The sequence below is a fragment of the Hirundo rustica genome, chromosome 1, assembly GCF_015227805.2.
Source record: "Hirundo rustica isolate bHirRus1 chromosome 1, bHirRus1.pri.v3, whole genome shotgun sequence".
Classification (NCBI taxonomy): domain Eukaryota; kingdom Metazoa; phylum Chordata; class Aves; order Passeriformes; family Hirundinidae; genus Hirundo; species Hirundo rustica.
The window spans coordinates 34,114,195-34,136,135 of NC_053450.1; the positions used below are offsets into that span (position 1 = coordinate 34,114,195).

The 21,941-nt window shown below is 40.4% G+C and overlaps 1 protein-coding gene across 1 annotated transcript in view; it reads right to left on the bottom strand.

Annotated features, from left to right (window-relative positions):
* Positions 1-3,480, bottom strand: part of SULF1 (sulfatase 1) — a 147,750-nt gene extending 144,270 nt beyond the window's left edge. Inside the window, exon 1 of the mRNA XM_058422602.1 lies at positions 3,390-3,480. The gene's annotated coding sequence lies outside the window, so the exon portion shown is untranslated. The remainder of the gene's footprint in view (positions 1-3,389) is intronic.
* Positions 3,481-21,941: the final 18,461 nt, after the last annotated feature.

The following is a 21,941-nucleotide window of genomic DNA, read 5'->3' on the forward strand; positions in this document are numbered from 1 at the left end:
CTGTCAGATGCTACACCTGCACTACAGCTGGCAGCTGCTGCAGAATACCAAATAAGTTTAAAATTGTTGCTAAGACGGGGGATAGTGCTTACTGCAGCAGTGAGACACCAGGACCTGGCTGCTGCAAGAAGCCCTTCACTGTTACCAGTACAGAAGACTAACTCCAGCTCTAATACAGGTACATACCTCTGATTGCAACATGGTCAGTAACTGGATGTCAGGACCTGAGAGTTGTTTAGCACAAGCCTATTGCTCCCTGAATATCTCTGTAGGAAAAGCAAACCCAGCAAGTTTTCTGTGGAGATTATGTTGAAGTTAGTCGGGTTTTCCACCCATCAGACCTGCGGAGAAGGATCTTTAGGCTAATCTACCTGAAGCTGTCAAATTTAACTCACAGGATATCCCAGTATTTTACCCAGTATTATTACATAACAAGCATGTAAGGCTTGTTAATAGCTAAAAATTGGGACCTGGCAAGAACTACCACACAGTTACTTTGTGTATCACTGATGGTATAAGAACAGAAGCAAATCATTTTTAGTGGCAACTGTAATACCAACGTGTATTTTTGAGATTTGTTGACTTGGCAATAAGGATGTCAATCCCTCAGTCCGTGACTTTGCACTTATCCAATGTGGATTAGTGGAACGTACATGTGATTTGAAACATCTGCATCACACTTGTGGAGTCAGCTGGACAATGACATTTTTCTATATGCAGTTCATAAGTTTTCCCTTGAAGCCTCTTCCAGAGACCATCATTAAGTCAGAGGTGAAAAGGAGCATACGGTCTCTTAAAAAAGTGTTTAGGAATGGTTTCCTTAGTCCATAGCATAGCAAGAAGCAACACATCATACAGGTCTTTACCAAAATATCCCTTACTCAAATAAACACCCATATCCTCTTTGCAGGATAAGTCAGAATTTCCTTTTTCTTTGTCCCAGATCCAAATTACTCATCTTTTTTGGGGGAAAAGAAATGTTATAATTAAAGTATATGCTCCCAACACAGTGGCAGATTTCCCAAGAGGCTCTTTTTTTCAGGCCACTGAAGATGGGCAGAGCATCATGTGGTGGACATTCCTTGCCTCCAGTACACATTCCTGCTGTAGGCTCAAGTGCTAAGCTGGCACCACTTCCTGAATATTGTCTTCTGCTCTGCTCCTTTTGCTGTCTGGCCCTCTGCCTCTTTCCATCTTTGTCTCTCACCTTCCTCCCACACTTGCCTTGTGGCAGAGTCCGTTATCTGTGAGATTTAACTCGCCAAAACCAGGAGAGAAATGCCCATGTTTTTGCTGTCTTTCTTGTCAGCCTGGGAAACTGAGCTGTCTCAGCCAAAATGCTGCCAAATTGAAGCAGTGGGAGAAATGTGTCAGAGAGGAGGCAAGGAAGATTTGTGAACCCCTTAGTAGTGTTAAGAAATGTTGTGCCTAACTCTACTTCCTTCAGGTCTGTCACAATCAGAAGCAGCAGTGGCGAGGGAATCATGTCCCCACTGGATTTTACACACCTTCTGCTCCAGTTCTTTAACCATGAAGAGGTCTCAGTTTCAACAAGGAGCTGCTAACTGAAGATACTGTCTGTGTGCCCAGGAAGCAACAAGGGTTGGTTTGGTTGTGGTGTGTGTGGTTTTTTTTTTTTTTTTTTTTTTTTTTTTTTTTTTTTTTTTTTTTTTTTTTTCTCAGTGTTCCGTCTAGAGTTATTTGTATTTCATAGTGGCTCCATGGAGTATTAATAGCTTCTAGATAAAACACCATCGATTTTTAAGTGCACTCCTGAGAGCAATTATGTCACCCTTTGCTTCTAAGTTTCCTTGACGTGCCAAGCCTTCGTAGCTGCTTTTCTTTCAGCTGCCAGTACCACAGGCAGCTAACAGAGCCATAGGCATGACAAGGCATCTGATGAACTCACCGTCACCTCCCATTTTTAATGCTGCAAATTCAGATTGACCCCCACCACTGTTAAATATCATTTGGAAAGTCAGTGCACAGTTAAGTGATTAATCACTTCTGTGATAAGGCAGAAAATCTGCTCGTGTCACTTAAAATCCTAATTATATATTTAACTGCACAAATACAGACAGCAAAAATGTACATACCAGATTACACTATTAATACATTCCAATCCTAAACCAGAGTTGCCCATGCTCTTGCAAATTATAAAATAACAATGATTGTTCTTTTTGTTATTTTCTTTGAGAACTATGAGGTACTTTGGGGAAAAAAAAGTAGTAAGCTAAATGAAATTAATTTATTCCAGCTAAAATGCACCACATATGGCCATAGATACTTGCAGATACTTGGGAGAAAGCCCCAAAGGGAGAAGAATTAATTTAGAAAACTTTTGTAATGGGATTTGTTAGAGAAGTGTAAAATGACTTCCACTTCACAACTCCCTATAAAAATAGGATGGGTTGAAGTTTGACAGTTGGCTGCAAAGTGACTTCAGTGCTTTTCAGGTAGCCTGGCAGTCCATAAATAGGATTCATAAGTGTTTAGGCACCCCAGTACCTCCAGGTATCCTCTGATTCTGTCTCAAGGACCCATTTCACGCAAGATTGCCTTTCCTACATTAGACAAACTTACTGCATTTCTGCAGCTCGGAGTTCTGGTTTTCAAGACCTTTGGATATTTGGAGATCCTGTTGACATCTTTGGCTCTTCAGCACTGGCTGTCACCACATCTTTCTCCCATTGTGGAGCTGTCAGAATGGCTTTGACCCTTTGTCAAGTCACGCAAAGAGACTACAGGCTGAGTGGGTAGCACTGACAGATATGCACTGATGTTGATCTTGCTGGCAAAGTTAAGAACTATTTTTAACTTTTAATTTTTAATATCCACAAACCAGCAAGAAGTGAACTGGAAAATGAATAGCCTTCTGCAGTAAGGGGTTATACTCCCTAAGAGGTTTTCTTTTTTGAAATGTGAATATATACATTTGGATGACGTAGCTCATAATACCCCATATATGAGCTGAAAGTTGAGAGCATCAGTAAAACCATTGTCCATTAAAAGTGTCTAAGTGCTTTCTTGCTTTCTTTTTGACATCTGTCCTTCAATAAAGTACCTTACCTTGGAGTAATCTGCCTTTTACTCCTGGGGAACACCACTTTGACTGGGAGGATAGACTCACTCAGGGGGAGTGAAAGCAGTACCAAAGCCTATGGCCAGCTTAAGCATATTCGTATATTTGCATATTTAAACAGAGAAAGGAATGGAAAGCATTTCCCCACCCCCCTTTTCAGTGGCTGTCATTTTGAGCATGGGTAGAGGTAAGATGAGGTTAAAAGTTCAGGAAAAAGAGAGCGCACAGAACAACATCCTACGCATTCACTGAAACTGTGCCAAGGGGGTTAAAACTCTTCCCACGTATTGCCACGTACAGTACTCACCGCAAGCAGTCCCCTACGCTGTCTGGCTGCGGTTACGGTTCCCTTCAGAGCCAGGAATGGGGTAGGACAGTGCTGAGCCCAGGCAGGCTATGTGCTTCCAGCATTCTTTGCTGGACGGATGAGACCTGGCACTCCCAACCAGGGCGCTTGCACAAAGCGCCGGCCAGGCCGCGGCATTGCCATGCAGCCCAGCTCCGCAGCGCAGGCTCCCGCTGGCAGCTCCGAGGTAAGGGCTGCGCGCCCTGCCCCGGGTCTGGGTGCAAAATCCACCAGAGGATCTGCGCTGATTTTCTGCACGCGCTCTCCTCCTCGCAGGGAGGATTGCACGCGGGGATTTCTGTACAGCACCGTATGGAAAGAATGTGGAAGGACGACTGGCTTCTCCCAGGCTTGTGAGGAGCTGCCATCAGAACACAATATTTCAAAATGGAAGGAGTGAGTAACAGTGTCCCAGCAATTCTGGGAGATGCCTGCCTGCAGAGCCAGCAGGTATTTGAGATGGCACGTAGTGCAAAAGGGATCAGCTTTTACTTTGCTTGCGATGGTCTCATCCTTTATTCTGATACAGCCAGAGTAGATTTAATAACACTCATCAAAAACAACAAGTGATTGATTTCCTACAGCAAATTTTATTTGTGACTGAATGACACTGAAACACAGAACTAGACAATTAGTTATCCCCAGATTTGCCAGCCTTGATGATCTGAGGTTAGAAATAAAAGAATTAGCATACATTGGCAGCAATGGAGGCAAGAGTATACATTCTGTATATTCCTGAGTTTCTACGTTCTCACTTCTAGCAGCACAAACAATAACCCCAGAGCTCCTGCCTTTTCTTTCTTCTTAATCTGTTTGTGAGGAAATAATTTTTGATATCAGTTACTGTCATGGATTTGTATAGTATCATAATCCACTGGATTAATCTAATCTTTATCTCAAAACTTTGCATGGTAGTAGGTAGCTGCTGCCACTCAAAGCCTTCTTGCAGCTTTCAAGAAAACTGCTCTGGGTTCATGAATATCACCAGCTTTGTGGATCGCTCTAAGAAGCCTCATATTTTAGAGAATTCTATTAAAAATAATTTGATCAGTTTAATCTACAGCTTCCCACCTGCAAACTCCCAGATTTTAGTGAGTACTTCATCTGCTACACTGCTCCCTGATGTCTTTACCAGGTAGAGAAACTGCTAGAATTTTTAAAAACATCAATATTATTGAGGTTTTTGTGCATTGATAAGAGGAGCTCTCCTGTACTGAAATAACAACAGTAAGCTTCTAACAGGTGCTGTCATAATTGTTCCTGCAAGCAAAGATCTAATTCATATGATAATCTGTCATCGTCTGGCATTTCATCCTAACTGATTTTTAATGCTATATTGATCTCAGCTTCCATAACTGGCCTCTTTAAATGGTTCACTTTCTTCTTCACAGAGAAAGGGAAATGCAGGTTTTGATTCTTTCAGCCTCTTTTACTATCTGGTATAGAGTGCCATGGAATTTAATTCTCTGTAACTTAAACAAAACAAAACCCAATCCAGAATCTACATTTCTGGAGTCTGAATAAAATATTGTCAACTTGAATTTGATCTTGAAATCCTTATGTAAGCCAAGATTTCTTACTTGAGAAAATAAATAATAAGTGAAAAAATTGAAAGGCTTCAATTTTCGTATCTTTAAAAATCAGTGGTTTGATTACTTCGTACAAAGGATGTCACTCCTCATAATATCTCAGCCAAAACAAAAAAGATCAAGTATTGTTAATTTTTAAAAAAAAAAAAAAAAAAGTAAAAAGAGGAAAAAAAGAAAAGAAAGTGAGAAAAAAAGAGATGCTTGCAGGCTTTTGTGACTATCTTTCTAAACAGTTGTATTCTAACCTATATAAATCAGCAGCCACAGATGCAGCAGCTAAGTTAACAAAGACGTATGGTGCTCTGTGACCCTCATCATCCCTGTGCATCTGAAAACAGAACTCAGAACTATAAGGTTACTGCGAATGTGGAAAATGGCAGGCAGTCAGCTCTTTCACCAGACTTAGCAAAATTGTAAGAATAAACAAAAAGTAAAGTAAAAACATGTAACCAGTACTTTGCACATGGATGGGGGAGAGAGGAGAATTTTAGGTCATCTAACAGCTAATGTAAACTACAGGGTGGATTCCTTCCAGAACTAAGCTTGTGATTACATTAATCAGACACACTAGAGCTAATGCTATACATTACACTCCCAGGATTTCAATAGCGGGTTGGAGCTACAAAAGAGGGAAACAGTCCCCAATATTGGGCACACCATTAATAGAAATAAAGAACAGGAAAATAATTGCTGAAACAGCCAGTCGGCTGAACACCGGGGAAATAGTGAGTGAGCAATTATCAGTTCGTAATCGATGTGACCATTACCCTCTTCTCTTTTACAGCACATCTTTTGCACCTGGCACTTCAGGCAAACAGCAGCTGAAAGAGAACTTCTGTAACGTGTCCATAATAGACTGCTCCCCTGCCTTCAGGAGCAAGTGGCCATTTCAATGGCTGCAGATGTTTGTGCAAGAATGGACACTGCTCGGTACCATTCTCTGCTAATGCCGCAGTCCTTGTAGTCAACAGCTTGAGCTCTTTAATTCATGATACACTCTTTTTGCTAAAAGGTCGCAAGGAAACACCGATAGCTTCTGCTTCAGATGTTCTATGCGGACCGTGTAAGGGATGTGATGGTTTAGAAGGTCAGATTGATGTCCTATATTTACTTACAGTAAAGGCCTTCATTGTATTTTTCTGATTCTGTCTGCCTGAATGGATACGCATGTTAGCTGTGTCGCTTGCTGAATTCTGAACGCAGAAAAAAACCCTCCAAGTATGTTATAACTGGTTCTCATTAAACTGCTAAATGGAATACTAAAAGGTAGCTTAAAATCAGGTGCGTTTAATAAAGTTATATTTGAATTGGCACACGCATGGGTCCCATGTGTTTTTCAGTTTGCTAGTGTTGCAAGTTTATCATGTGTATTACCTATGCTTAAATGTTACTTCGCTCCAATAAAAACAGGCATCATTTACAATTTCTCTCAAACATTGCTAAGTCCATGACCCAATTCATTAGCTAACCGTTTGAGGCAGCCTAACACACCCTGTGAATTTACTGAGTCTTGGAAAGCGATTTATGCCTTTAGATTAGATATGGGTTTGGAAGATTAAATAAAACCACACAGGGGCATGAAGTGGAGATTTTCTGTAGAAGATACATTTTTAGTTTGTATGGAAATGTATAGAGCATTCATTCACCACAGTTCACTTTCCTTCTTAAACCTGCAGAGGTTCCAGAAAATAAATCACAGGGAGGAGTTTCATCGGTGCAATTATCTAAAAATTCCACATTGAAGAAAGCTCTGTGATGAGATTTATAGTGAGAAAGAGCGTTTTCACTTTTCTTTGCCAAAATTCCTTTGGGAGGGAGCACAGACACCTCAATGGCAAGGAGACCTCTGAGTGTCCCAAGGGCTCCCTGCCCAGCCCAGGAAGGGAGCTGGAACCCATCCAGGTCTGGCCTCTTCCGATTCTCCGGATGTGCTGCTATGACTCAGGCACGGGCATGTCCTAACTCTGACACACATCCCAAAAGAGATCAGTATCCCAGCAAGACTCTGTAATACTCATTCATAACCACACAGCCTTGGACATAATTAGTTGTCCCTGCAAGTCTGGAGACATTCCAGTCCTCACGTATGACAGATCTTTTGAAACAGGAATTTTACAGATTTGCCTCACGCTGCCCTTCACGCTCACAGTCCGAGAAACCGCTGCTCGGATCTGGGACCTCACCACGCCTCCACAGGACTTTGTTTGGATGCTTACATGGAAACACAACAGTAGGAAACTATTTTACGTAATTTAACAGCGAGAAAGAGAGGAAAGGAGCCAGCTGGATGATTGTGGGATCATCCAGCACTCTGGACCACCAGCAGGTTGTGCCTAGAATAAACTTCTGCCACCTCTGCTTTATGGAAGCACTAACATGCAACAAGTTTCTACCTTTCTTTATTTGGAAATGAGATGACGCTGAAATAATTTATTAGAAAAAAAAATTAATAGAAAATTTATAAGAACTAAATTTATTAGAAAAAAGAATGTGGATTTTAATCAATAATCATGCCCATGGTATGATAAATTTATGCTTGCAAAGGCTTCAACAGATGTTTTTCATTGTAATGGCTGAGATCCAGAATCTTTCTACATTCTTATTTTCTTTCCTCAAACTGCAATAAGACTAGAGGTCACTCCAAATTCTTTTTGTGTGTGTGTGTGTTGTTTTTTGTGTGAAGAAAATGGACATATGTTAAAAAAAAAATAAAATTCCTTCTAAATAGGAAAATAAATCAGAAATACCACAAACCAGGACAAACTCAGATTTTCTGAGTGATGCAGACATTTGGAAATAAAAGCCAGCTGAAAGAGTAATTTAGAAAACATCGCAACTTCTTTTGAAGTGAGATTTCTCAATGAGGAAAGCAACTTCTTTGGCTCAATGAAGGTGCAGTGGCACCACGAAGCTCATGCTTTTCCCAAATACTTTAGAAACCCGTACAAACTCATCCAAACCAAAAAGGAAAAAATAAAACAAGATATTTGACTCACAAACTAGCCACTAAATGTCAGCTGGTTACAGAATGCTCCACCTGCCAAGGCTGAAATCTAGGACAAGGATCCCGGAGGGGTCACAATCCTGCAATTCCTACTCAAACCAAAGGCCTGTTAGCTCTAACACTTCTCTTAAAAATAGAGAAAATACATATATTATGCAATCAGACTAGAGTAGAATATTTTTTATGAAAACAAGAGGTTTGTAGAAGGTGCCAGGCTGCTAGTCCCAGAAAATAGAAGGCAACTATAGCTGAGGCAGAAGTAGGACTTGCTTGTTCATCAACCTGCTGTGACCTGAGGCCAGGACAAAGAGTTCAGTCTCCCTGCCTGCTTAAATCCTGGGCTCGGGAGCTTTGGTAGCCAGCAAGGGTGCTAATTAGAGTCAACTGTGGTGTTGACACACGTGTACTGGGAGCCAGGAGGAGACCAACTTCATTTTTACAACAGCATCATACAGAGGGAGGTTTTGGTCGGTTTGATTTAATGACTTGATTAGAATTTGAGCTGGTAATTTACAAGGGATGGGGGTCATATCCACCACCAGTCCTCTAAACCAGTCAGCTTTGTATAGGATCAAATTTATATAACAAACCAGACTCAGCAGTGTCATAAATGAGGGTATGAATTTTGTGCCAAGTGTAAATGAGTAATAAAGGAGTTAGCAAGTAGTATGTCTGTACACTGATTTGGCATTCCCTGTGTGTGCAGAAGCAATTTGGTATGCTATGGGGACAAAATTCAGTCCTGGCATAAATCAATGGGACTCACATCTATTGAACAACAGAACTGAAATAGGACTCAAAGGCATTTTAGCAGCATAGGAATTAGTGATGGGGGGGAAATGTGAAGGGCATATGGATGTGAAACAGCACAGAAGTGGAAAAGAGAAGGAAAGAAGCAAGGAGATAGGAGTGTAGAAGATGAATAGGACTTTCTCTGTTCTATTTGTTGTTCCTTTTCTTCATTTGGAACTTGAAGATATATATATTTTTTTCCTCTGCGTCCAAACTGTATGATAAATTGGGGAAGAGCTTGGAAGCACTTAAAAGCCTTATAATGATCAGTCACACATGATGAGGAACAATCATTCAGGTCAGTTCTGAACGAGATCCAGAGACCTCTGTGGAATTTCCATCTGCTTGCCACAAAGACCTACACAGGAATTTGGCCACCAAGTGTTCTTGAACCCACAGTGTTATGCTAGAGGTGAACTGAGCCCAACACATGTGGGTTTCCAGACTTAGTTTTCCACAGCAAACAGACCCCCAACTGCTAAAAGCGCAGTGGCACACACACTGAAACACATAGAATAAAGAATAATGCAAACCTGGGTGAAAACAGTGGACCACTAAGATGTAAGACTGGTAGCTGAAAGCAGGCATGGTTTTACCAGGTGGCTAAGATGGTCCAATTGCAACTCATTTTGCCAGGCACAATAATAGGAATGGAGAGCTGCACGTCTCTGTCTCTCCCCACTATAAACAGAAGCATTCCTAGCAGTGTTTACTATTGCACAGTGCAGGCCTAGAGCAGACCAGCAAACAATGGTGTATGGTATTGCCTAACAGGTTCCAGATTATCCAAATAGTTTCTAAGTGGGCATGAGGGAGCAATGCAGAAGTTCTGCAAATTGTCACCATACATTTCAGACATTTATAGGCTCTCAGGTGTTGATCACAGTGGTTTATTTATATACTACGTGCACTGTGCTAAGGCCCTTGGCACTAGCAGGGAACAGAAAGCAGATTTTCTATTTTCTGGTTAGTTTTGTTTCAGACTTGCTACCGGTTTGAGACAGTAGGTTTCCATATTTTAGTAAACCTTATGTCACTTTTGAACAAACTTCCACTATGCGAACCTCTATAGATATCACAGGCATGGCACTTGTCTCATCATTATGTATCAGTGCATTTGGATTATCAAAATACTCTGTGATACGATTTCTGAGGCTTCCCAGAGCTGGAAACAATACTATTCAGGATAAGGCAGGGTATGCGAAATCTCCACCGTCAGCAAGCTGCAATATTTCACTGCACTTTTTTTGTGCATATCACCTGCATCTTTTTACTAAACCCAGTAGGATCTAATTTACTGTGTTCAAATCACACTTAAATTAAGCATCACAGTATCTGAAAATATTTTGTCCACAGCATATGGAAAGGATAATGCTTATAATTGATGTAGGAAGCCTAAATTTATTGCAATTATTCACCTGTTTGATCAATACCCACCCATATACTGTCACTACTTGTTGGAAGTTTCATCCCCTGAGAAAAACATTTAAACCCACAAAATAATGACAGATTTTATCCCAGTGCAAAAGCTTTTTTCTTCTGCATTACTGTAGCAATTTGTAGAATAAATTAAATTGCTCTTGGGTTCTTAAAAACACTCAGACATAGGCTTCCAAAGACCATCAGAAACATAAACAAACATCACAGCATATCACCATCACCCACCAAAACATCGGCTGCAGAGATTTATGAATACTTCTGTGGCAACAGGTAAAAATTGATAACCAAAAGTGAAATGATGATAAGTATATGGGCCCTTTAGAATTCTTTTAGATCCTCTGAGAACAGAGAGTATGGAAACTCCAGGGGCAGTTCAACTTTCTCGTGCGCTACACTTACCAGAAGAAGGCTGATGAGATTGTCTTTGATTAAGTTCAGGACATATACAAGTCAGTTCCAAATAATATCGAGTGTATCTAGATCTAGCCCCTGGTAAGACTCCATCAGAGGAAAAACTCTGGGTTAAATGGTATTTTATCTAAACACCTGCCTGAACCAGAGACATCTAGGTTAGAACATGCACTACAGTAATCACAAGTTTTTAGCTCATTAGTCTAGGGTAAGGCTTCTGTCTGAGCACGCAGTAAAGCGTGTGCATTGTCAGAACTGGGGCAGGAATCCTTGCAGAGCTGCCCATACGTTCTTGCAGGCTCCATATGTTCTTGGCCTTTCTTAGCAGTCATATTGATACACAGAGCCAGAAGAAATTGGGATGAAAAATCCTGCAGGATCCTTCTGAACTGGCTCAGTTCTGCACAGCACATTGCACATGGTCTGTGCAAGAGTGGACGTGACCCGCCTGCCAGTCTCACAGGTGATATTAAAGTTCAGTCATAAGGGATAGGACAGGGGATAAGAATAAATGGATTGGCACAGAATTATGTTAATCATGGCACCCGTGCATTTCATTCAAGATTGAAGGTCAGCAGCTGTGTAAATTAGCTGTTGAAAAGAAAAGAATGTGGTGACCAGCCTTGAATCTACTGTCCTTAAGCAAACAGATGCACTTATCAGAGACACACTATCATTTGTTAGAGAACGTCATCAAAAGGTGAGAATTCAATATTTTAAAGCCCACGCACAGCATTTTAATAAAATCATTCAGCAAAGTGGTTCAAGCATCCCCTTTAAATCAGATTAGATTTACTCAAGGCTAATGGTTTCTTTTCCTTCACCAAAAAAATTATATATTACAGGTGTCTTGAGAAGTGAGTTCCTGGGTCACCAGATTAATTATCTTCACCCAAATCACTAAATGCCTAATTGTGCACACTGTCCTTAACATTAGAAGTATTTTTCCTCTCCCCACCTTATCCTGACTGTAGGTTTGTTCCAGGAGTTGACAGCTCAGGTTTAAGCCAGGCCTGTTCACACCTGGCAGAGAGCACTGAAAGAGAGTTTGTTAGAGCTAGATCAGCTAGAACACCCAGAGTTATGCCACTGGCAGCTGGGGCCCACCAGTTAAGACAGCCCAAGAGCAAAAACAGTGGAAATCCTTCTCTTGCTACCATCTCACACAGTATCCTTGTGAAGGCCACAGGACAGAGAAGAGGCAGCGTCCAGTTTTCCATTACTGCAGTAGGGCACAGTTTGTCAAAGTCTCCCAGGGATCCCTGACTTGGTTTCTCAGGAGCAATCAGCAGCATGTTCTGAGAAAATCTTATCTGCTCCTGGCTATACAGCATCCAGCTGAGTGACAGATGGTATGATCCTGTAGGAAAATGGACTTAGATGGGCTGAGACAAATTAGACCATTCGGATCTATTTATCTGATGAGAAATGAAGCCCTGAGCTGGCATCAGCCTTTCCTGAGGTGGTACAGGCAGGAGCAGATGTGAAGATGAGTTACTGAGATGATCAGATCACAAGGCACCTAGTCCTGGACTGCGCATCTCCATTACGGTAGGCTTGTATGGCGCTGGCCAGCTGTCAGCTGAAATTAACACCTTCTTGAGGTTTAGCTACCAAAGCTGGGAGCTAGGTAAGACTGGGTGATGCTGGCAGAAAACAGAGAAATCTGCTGTTAGAGTACCTTTCCAGGGATTATCCACTAACAGGGTTTTGTTAATCTTTTTTGGATTCTCGCCTGTAGCCACAGCAACATCATTTTTTCCTATGACCAGGGAAAATGCTGTTCACTCATTGCTAGTGGGGGTCTGGGCAACAGCTTTTATGATTTGATTATTTCTGTTCCTACTGTTGAGCAATCCCTGAAAAAGCTCCAGTGAATAAGGAAATAACATCCTTGCTGAGGTGCTCCTAAAATTACCTTCACCCTCTGAAGTGCCTGCTCAAGGGGTCTTCAAATACCCTTGCAGAACTGGTCCCTAGCACCAGCTGTAGGTGTTTTTAATAGAGAGAGGCTCTTCAGGTGGTTCCTGCCTCTTCATCCTGGTGAGGCAGAGTGAGGATGCATGGGGGTACAGGACCTTGGAGGCTGCATGACAGCTCTTTCTGAACTGAATATCCGTGTAGGGCATTGCCTTAGCAATGCTCCTGCCTAACCATGGACCAGTGTATGCATCTGGGCTTGGGACTACAGCTTTGTCATAAACACCTTGCTTTTCCATTCATATGGACTTAACTGTGCCCATGAGAAGGGTGGCTGGGGTGGCACAGGCAATCAGGCCCTGTCCCCTTTGCTCAGAACCTCCACTTTTCTGTCTGCCCAGCAGAGCAAATGGGAAAGGCAAATGCAAGGGTAGAGACAGGTTTCTCCCAAACAGTCTTGCTGCTCTCTCCACTTCTATGGGAAACCACAACAATTAAAAAAAAAAAAAAAGAGAGAGAGAGAGAGAGAAGAAAAAAAAAAAGGGGGGGGGGGGGGGGGGGGGGGGGAAGGGAAAAAAAGCAGTTGTCTTCTCCCCACAGCAGGAATCACAGTGTGAACAGCCACTGAGTGACAAAGTGAGAGTAGGAGGTTGGGCTTCACTGTCTTTATTCCTCAGTGCATGGAGCTCACAACAAAGGCCATATGCCCTGATCCTAGACATCTTTAGTCTTTTAAGCAGTCTTCAGCATGCAAGTAGCTCTATTAAGCAGTATTAATTATTACAGCATATGGTTGTAAAGATAAAAATGAGAAATATCTTATCAGGCCTTTAATTAAAATAGCTATACAGCTAACAATTTATTCAGTGTTTGCAGACAGTAAAAAAAGATAAATTAATAGTTTTTTGGTGGCTGAGTAATTTGAAAGGCACTCCTGATTTCTGTACAAGCACTCATTCTTCATAGAGATTGAAACAAGAAAGAAGATTTAGATGAATACCTGTCAAAGTATGAGGTTATCTGTGAACTATTCATTTTGACCATTCACTATCAATGACATGCAATTTGTCCCATTAAATATTTTCTACTACCTCAATGGATGAGATAGTCTTATGCAAGAAAAACAGCTGAAGAAGGCTAGGACAGGTTTGTGAATGCCACTAAGTGAACTGCTATTCAACAAAAGAAATGAGACAGATTCTGCTCCTATTACTCTTGTATTTCTAAAGGACTATTCAATGCAAGATTGATCAAGTTGTCAGTTACAAATGACATCAAACAAAAACCTGTGTGGCTTATTGATGAGTTTATTTGCAGTGCTGTGTTTTCTTTTTCAGCTCTTGCTGCAAACCAAAGCATATTGAATAGCTTGACGTAATGAAACTGATTCTTTATCTGCCATATTTTGGTACTGAGCAGTTTGATATATTCATTTACAAATGAAGCTCTAAGGTATAGCTCATTTCTCATTTTTCCTCCTTGAAAGTGGTAGAGTTTTATATACTTCTTAGAACTCAGTTATACTACTAAGCAACAGAAGTGTGTAATGAGATCTCTTAAATTTTTATTAAAAATGGGGTCAAGAAACAAATCCTTGATGTAGGAAAGCAATTTACTCTGTAATTAGCATTTTGGCACAGGCAGTTCAGTTGAAAAAAAAAAACCCAGTTGTTTAAAATATTAATCTCATTAGTAAAAATAAAGGAAACTATCACTTCTTTTCCTTACACTTTGAGAAAAATGACCACTCCAATACAAGAAGACAGAGGCCTGAGCATTTCAGTAAAAGCAAATGATAAAACCCCCTATCCCTATTTTGAAATGTGCGTCAAATTTTGGAAAGAAAATACAGCTGGGCCCTCTTCAGTCTAGTCTGTTAACTGACCTTATCAGGTTGAAATCCAGCCCTTTCCTATAAGCACCAGGCTTTTGTAGTGTTTTCTCGACCCACAGTCAGCCGCCCCGCTCACTAAGTGCTTGCATATGCATAAACAGAACAAGGCATCCTTCCCCCGCCTGCCCCCTGAAAGCCTCAATGCTGAAGTAAAGGGGAACCTTTTTAAGCAGGGTTTTAATTAGCACCCATTGTTCCCGGGCTGGCAGGACAGGCAGAATGGCCCAGTGGTTTGAAAACGGCTATCACAGTGGGAATCTAACTTTGCAATTGAATCAATCTGCAAACTCCACAGGACTTGTACGCTGAAAATAAAAAAAAAGAAAAAGAGGGAGTAGATCAGGGCGTTAATTATAGTGGTGTATTCATACTGCTGCATTTAAGGGCCTGTGAGCATTTCTCTCATATATTTTTAAAAGGAAAATAGAATCATATAAATCCACTAGAGAATGAGACCTGGTCATACAAGTCTAAACATAAAAGTGAAATTCAGCATTAAGTCTACCACTTGATCTTTAACTTCTAGCATCTGTACTACAGATGGTTATTTCTGTAGATGTCTGAAATGGCTAACTGGGAAAAAGGGATTTGGGGAGGGAGATATTCTTTGGCTTTAGTAGGCTGGGTATATAATAAGCAGGGGTTTAGATTTAACAGAATTTCCTCCGTTTTCAGTAGAGAGGTGCATGTGTGATGATGCATGACATGATGCAGCTGTTTCAAGAAAACCAGACTGCAAGCATTGACTTGAATACCCAAGATAGGAAGTTGAATGAGAGGTTTTCTTTTCAAAATTGAACAGGTAAAATCTGACTGACTTTTCTCTTGTTCTGCACCAGCACGGGAAGGGCTCAGTCCCAGTAATGCTGGCTGTCCTGTGGGAGATAATTCACCTCATCATATCAGCCAGTTATTCCTGCAGAGGGCTTCTCCCTACCTTTCCAGGGATCAAACAAAAGTACATCTTTGTCTCTTACTTTAAAAAAAAAAAAAAAAGATGGAAAACCAACAAGACCAGTGAAAGCAAGCTATACCCAAGCTCATTTATCAGTACCATCTGTTTGACAGATATATGGAGACAGCAAAAATTTCTGTCTAAATAGAACATAGACAGAAATGACATTAAATCTCACCTTGTTATGGTTACATTTTTGAAAGATTCATTCTGTGTATTTGTTTCATTTCTTGATATCCTTAAGGAGCAATAGGTCCTCTATTCCATGTGAGAGTTTGCACCATGAACAGTACTGTTTTCAAGACAATAGTAACAATAACTCAGGGACAAAAGGACACTCCAAGCAAAAACCTGTCAGTTAAACTTTGGACTGAATAAAATAATTTTTAAAATGAAAATGAAATAAAAAATCACTGGGAATAAACCAAGGTTCTTAAAAAATCTGATTTATGTTGGATTTTGCAGTCAGTTCTATGAGGGATTGTGCCTACTTTCAGTGCCAAAAAATACAGTAAAGTTTTCTTATTAGCACAAGTTTTCTTACTGAAGTCAGCTGAGGTTCCTTGACATCAAGATGAGGGAGCACTGAAAAGGCCTGCTCTGAAGAACAGCTATATTTATGGACCCTTTTCAGCTGCCTAGAATCTGATCTGAATCAAAACATGGATGTAGCCAGGAGCAATTTGGGAGCTACATGCAAAGCAAACCTCCTGCTGATTTGAAGAACAATCTTTTAATTGCATGTTAAATATATCTTTAAAAGTTCACAAGAGCTGGCAAAGAAAGCTTCCAGAAGTTGAGAAGTATCAAAAGTAAAATTTTCTAAGTAAAGGCAAATAGAAAAGGTAAAATCAGCTCTTTTTGCCATTCCTCTCTTTTCATTCAAGGCTCAGGATTGGCAGAGTTCGAATAATGAGCAGCTCCACAATATTTGTGCCCAGAGGCTTTATTTACTATACACAACTCATATCCTGTTCTGAAGACAGAGTTATTAAATTCCCCATGAACATTTTCATCGCTCTACTCACAATATTGTATCTAAGGGTTTTGTGAACAAAATGAATTTATTTTTACAGCATGTTTCTGAGGACAGGGACACATTTCAACAGGAAAGTGTTATCATCCTTCCATTAGGGGGGGACTTTAGGTCAAAAGGCCAAAAGGATTTTGGCCATATAATTTAAAGAAGCAGGACCTGCTCTTTTTGAGAGTCCTTCACATTAAGAAGAGCTTTATCTATCTGAAGAATGAGTTACTTTGTTTACTGCATCTCCAAGAGGGAGTATTTTTTCCTCTATTAATCTGTCCACATCCTTCCAGAAAGGCATGCCAAAGAAAAGTGACCATCTGAAAATTTTTGTCTTCATTGAATGGTCATAAATCTTAGAGCAAACCAAAATTTAAAAACAAGGTTCATTTCCTCTTCTTGCCATTCCTTCTTGCCCGTAACAAACTGAGAAATCCCACAAACAGCAATGTTTTCATTAAATAATTTTGATTATATCTCAGAAAAGGTGTCGGTTCTGTATAGGGCAGATCTGTGGAGTAACAGTAGAATCAAGACCATCTGGATGCCTTTACACTTAGGCAGCTATCCTACAAGCTACTGCATAGTCAAGGAAGAGAGGTAAGTTGCCTCCAAAGGGAAATTCTGAACACCTCAGTGGGATGGAAGGCTAATGTCAGTCCGTGTGACTTCCCCTGGATGTCCTTATGAGCCCACTGAATTGCAGGAGGCTGGGGTTGTGTACTCAAATTGCCAGTTGGTGGTACTTGAGAAAAAGGTATTTTGCAGGCAAGTTGCCTTCTGGCATCATGCTTTCCTTAGCTTTACAACATTATAATCTTCCAAGCTGGTATTTAAAATAGAAAACACTTTGGGAATTTACTTCCCTTCTGTTCTCCTATCAAAATCTGCGCTGGACATCCTCAGAGCTGGAAAGCTTAATGCCATCACAGTAAGTACTGATACTTGTGGTATGGAAAACTGCTTGCAGCTATGGGATCTGCACCAGTCAGAGCAGAGCATATCCAGCATGGGCAGCTCCATTGTGGTGTGCAAGAGCTCTGTCCTACCTGCAGACAAGCAAGACTCAGAAGCACTGTGAATCTTTTCTCATCCCCCACAGAAAGGTGTGATGAGGTGCACACAGATCTCTGTCTATTCCCTCATCTTATCTACCCTGCATTCCATGCAGGCCCAGTTAGCTTAGGCCCAAATCTCCTGCCCACCCCAAATCCTCTTGCAGTATTATTTTTCTAACAAATTTCTTTCCCTCTTCAATTCCTATTGCAATCTCATTCTAGTAGTACCATTGCTGCTCAGCTGTGCAAGCCTTTTTTTTTTTTTTTTTTTTTTTCTTTCATTCAAATACAACACCTTCTTCTTCCATGTTGCTGGGACCTGCCAGGAAATCCTTAAGGACATGGTTAAATGGATTTGATAGCCTAAACAGTCCCAAACAATCTATTTCAATTACACACCCAGCTCAAGTGCAAAAACATTCTTTGGAAAAAGAGTTACCAAAAGCTTAAAAAGTTTCAACTGAGAGTTTTCAAACTACATTTTAAAAAGGCTTAAAAAGTGGCTGGATTTGGGCAATGGAATAGCAGAGCTCTCTTTTGACACAAGGCTGGCCTGAGTCACTTCACTTTGTGTTAGAAATGTGCAGTTTTGTATTATGCAGGTTGGGATCCTTTCATATCAGCAACTGAGGAGTGCTTACCTCAGAATGCACAATATGAGAACATCATGGTTTTAGCAAGCTAGAGAACTTTTAGCTGAAGAACATACTGTCTCTAGTGTTTGATGGCTGAGACATTGTTTGAAAATATGGGACATATATGTTTAAATCCTCTGGAGGAGCAGAAAATTGATTTCAGTTTTCCAGTTCTCGAAGGAAGATCTAACGGGTAAGCAATCTGGGGGAAAAAAAAAAGGGAAGTTACCAACCTTGCTTAACTTGCTTAAAAATTTGGGGGGGGTTACCTGCCCTGCAGGTCAAATCCCAAAGGTGTTTTCTATCCTTTTCACTCTCTTCAAGGACAATTTGAATGTTGGGGGTACCTATGATTTCCCGTAGGAGGTGACATCTAGATGCAAACCTGGTTCCTATAGGACAAAAAAGTCTTTGACAGCAGTTTCAATGAACCTGATTTGGAAAATGGATTCTAACTCAATACTGGAGAACCTTAAGAAAGAAGGAGTGTAGAAAGTCTTATTAAAAACAAATATTTCAGTCACAAAATAATTTGTTGAAAAACTTTTCCATAGGAAAATAGAATCAATGGAAAGTGTTTGACCAGTCCCTAGTAAATAACTACCCTAGTAAAATATGCCTTAACATTGAAATTGAGTTTTTCCCCCAATAAACACAGAACTGCCACTTTTCTTTCTATCTTATATTTTAAAATTTCCTATCACATTGTCTGAAAGTAAAAAAGAAACCCCAAATAATACCCCTATCTTTCCTTTGGGGGAAAAAAATGCTAAGGAATTTTTCATTTTTAGCTCTCTTTTAATACAGATGGCAACACACAGCTTTAAAAGTCAGGGTCACGTTTAGTTAGTTGTCATGGTGAATGAAAACACATGGGAAATTGGGCATATAGCATTTAGTTTGACTTTCTGGGAGACGTAACATACAAGAAACCCTGTCACGAAGAGCTTGTGTTTAGCCAACCCCTGGTACCTTTAACAGTCATCTTTTTGGCACTCGTGTTTAAACACAGTAATGAACCTTTTCCTCTCCTCATCTGTAAATCAATACCACCAATGTGTCCCTTAAGAAAATCATTAACAAATTTTATAAATGCCTGACCAGTCCATAGAAAGATTTCCATTTCAATTGCCCGTGGAAAGAAGCAAAGCTCATTTTGCGAAATATTCAGAACAAGTTCTGGTTGTGCATTGCAAATGTTTTCAAGATACATATTTAATAAGACATAAATTACTCAGTGCTAAATGGGTTTTTTTGGGAAAAATAATAGTAATTTATGTATCTGAGAGTTCATAGTGACTGTTTTCTCCAAAGAAAAAGTTGAAATTAACTAAAAATAAGATAGGGAAAATGCAATTTCCAGAAAAATCTTTCTTCTTTTTACATAACTTGAAAGGATACCTGAGAAAAGCTTTCTTAGCAAGGCATGTGAACTACTGCAGATTAGGTTCCCCTAGAGGAACTCTTCTGGTAACTGTCTGCTCTAGGTATTAAATTAAAAAGCTGTCCTGGAGAGCACAGGGAGAGCATTATGAGGAAAAGGCAGTGATAGGCATCAGCTGAGGAAAGACCAATATACAATTGCTGTTTGGGTATTCTCTAGAGGCTAAAAACCATTTGAAGACATCGTAAATTGGAAAGCGAGACAGTTTGAATTTTCACTGGTAAAGTTGAGAAAAAGAGCACTTGCTGAAAAAAAGACAGTAGAGTGCAATTCTTACAGAGCAGTACAGCAGTTCACAATAAAATCCTTTTCATTGAGGGACTATAGCAGACTTGAGAGCTGGTCCTGTGAGAACCTCATGAAGTTTAAGGCCAAGTGCAAGGTGCTGCTTATGAGCTGGGATACTCCCCAGCACCAATGCAGGGAGGATGGAGACTGGATTGAGTACAGTCCAAAGGAGAAAGGAGAGGAAATCCACAGCTTCCCTGGGCAACCTTCTCCAGCACTTTACCACCCCCACAGGAAGGATTTTCTTCTTAATATCCAATTTAAACCTGCCCTCTTCAGCTTAAAGCCATTCCCCCTTGTATTATTGCTACGTGCCCTTGTGAAAAGTCCATCTCTTGCCTACTTGTAGGATCCCTTTAGGTACAGAAAGGTGCTCTAGGGTCTCTCTGGCTTTCTAGGGTCTAATGTCTTTTAGTCTTCAGATTAAGCAACCTCATCTCACTCAGCCTGCCAATTCTCTTATTTTGCCCCCTGCCCTCAGGAAGGAGAAGGTTCCAGCTTTGTGGTAACAGCTTCTTTCAACTTTGCAGTTTGGTTTGTCCTCTGCTTCTTAAAAAACTATTCAAGAGATAATCTGGCACTATATTTATGCAGGAGCATGGTAGGGATAAAGGGACCCTGATTACTAGGAGTACTTCTTAAAACAATAGAACTCAGTATTCCTTGATGGAGTAAGTCAGGGAATGAAGAGAAAAAGTGGAATGCAAAAACAAACACCAAGCTGCAGTTTATGATGAAACTGATTGATAAAATACTATTTCCTAATGCAGGTTCACAATTCTGTATCTAGCTTAGTATTTTAATATAGAAGTGAAGAACCCTGCATTTTTCCTGGTTGCCACTGCTGATCCACGGTTGTGCAAGCGAAATAACACAGCTGGTGTTCGTGTGACTTCCCCAAGCATGCAGAGAGACAGAGCAGAGAATGAGAAGGTAAAAATGATAGTGACCCCAGAGCACCCTAAATGGGCAAAAGAAAAATAAGAAAAGAAAGAGAACAAGGATTTCTAACGGTGGTGGCAAATTCCTCATTAATGTGTGCAGACAGCTTCATGTGTAGTAGTGACTCTGGAGCAGTGTTTTCTGACAGCTCGTGCCAGGGCCATTTTGTAATGTTAAAGGCTAATTAGTCAAGAGGAGGGAGGAGGGAGCCAAGCAGACTATTGTAATAATTCCAATTAGTCTCGTAATACTTTCTGTCATGTACTGTTCATAAACAACAGAGAAAGAAATTTTGTCACAATGTCCGACGCTATATGATCACTTAGAGAGAAACTCTTATCAGATGTGTAAGCACAGGGCAGGGTCCTATGGCTGCTGCTGGAAACAACTGAAAATGCCTTTTGGTTTGGGCAATATAGCAAGGGTCAGTTTCATGATATCACTGACTAATACAGGTATAGGTACCATAGATAATTAGCTTTTTCTGTAGTACTGAAAGTGTATGAAATCCTTTACACAAAGGCAAAAATAACAGTTAATTTCTTCTAAACCCGAAAAGTCCTGTCTCTTTCCATATTTTTAATATCCTTAAACAATGACAAAGCAGAGACAGAGAAATCATTACAACTCTGCCCATGCTGTTCAGGCGAGGGCCCAGATTCTCCAAGGACAATGTGCTTCAGGTGTTTTAAGTGTGACAAGAGCACATAACCCTGATATTAATTGCCCCTCCAAAGTGACTACTTCCAGCAGCTGCAAAAAGAGATAGTTAAACTTCATTAGCTAAATCCCAGCTCTACTTTGGATGCTAATAAAGGATTTGGTGTAGCTGTCAGACAGTAATTTTTCCTCCTTGGAATCAATACTGCATAAATTGCCCAAACACTGGGGCTCTGGTCTGAGGGGAAAGTCTTCATAGGTGAAGAATGAGATCAGTGCATAACTTTTTATCTTTCATCACAGCATGAAAGTATTCATCCCAGTACTCCTACATGGTACTTTCAACCACGTAAATCATGGGCAAAGAAAGGCATCTCCATCAAGAGAAAAAAAAAGAGATAACCATTAAGAGGGAAAAAAGTAAGAGAATTTTCATTGAAAATGGAGATGTGAT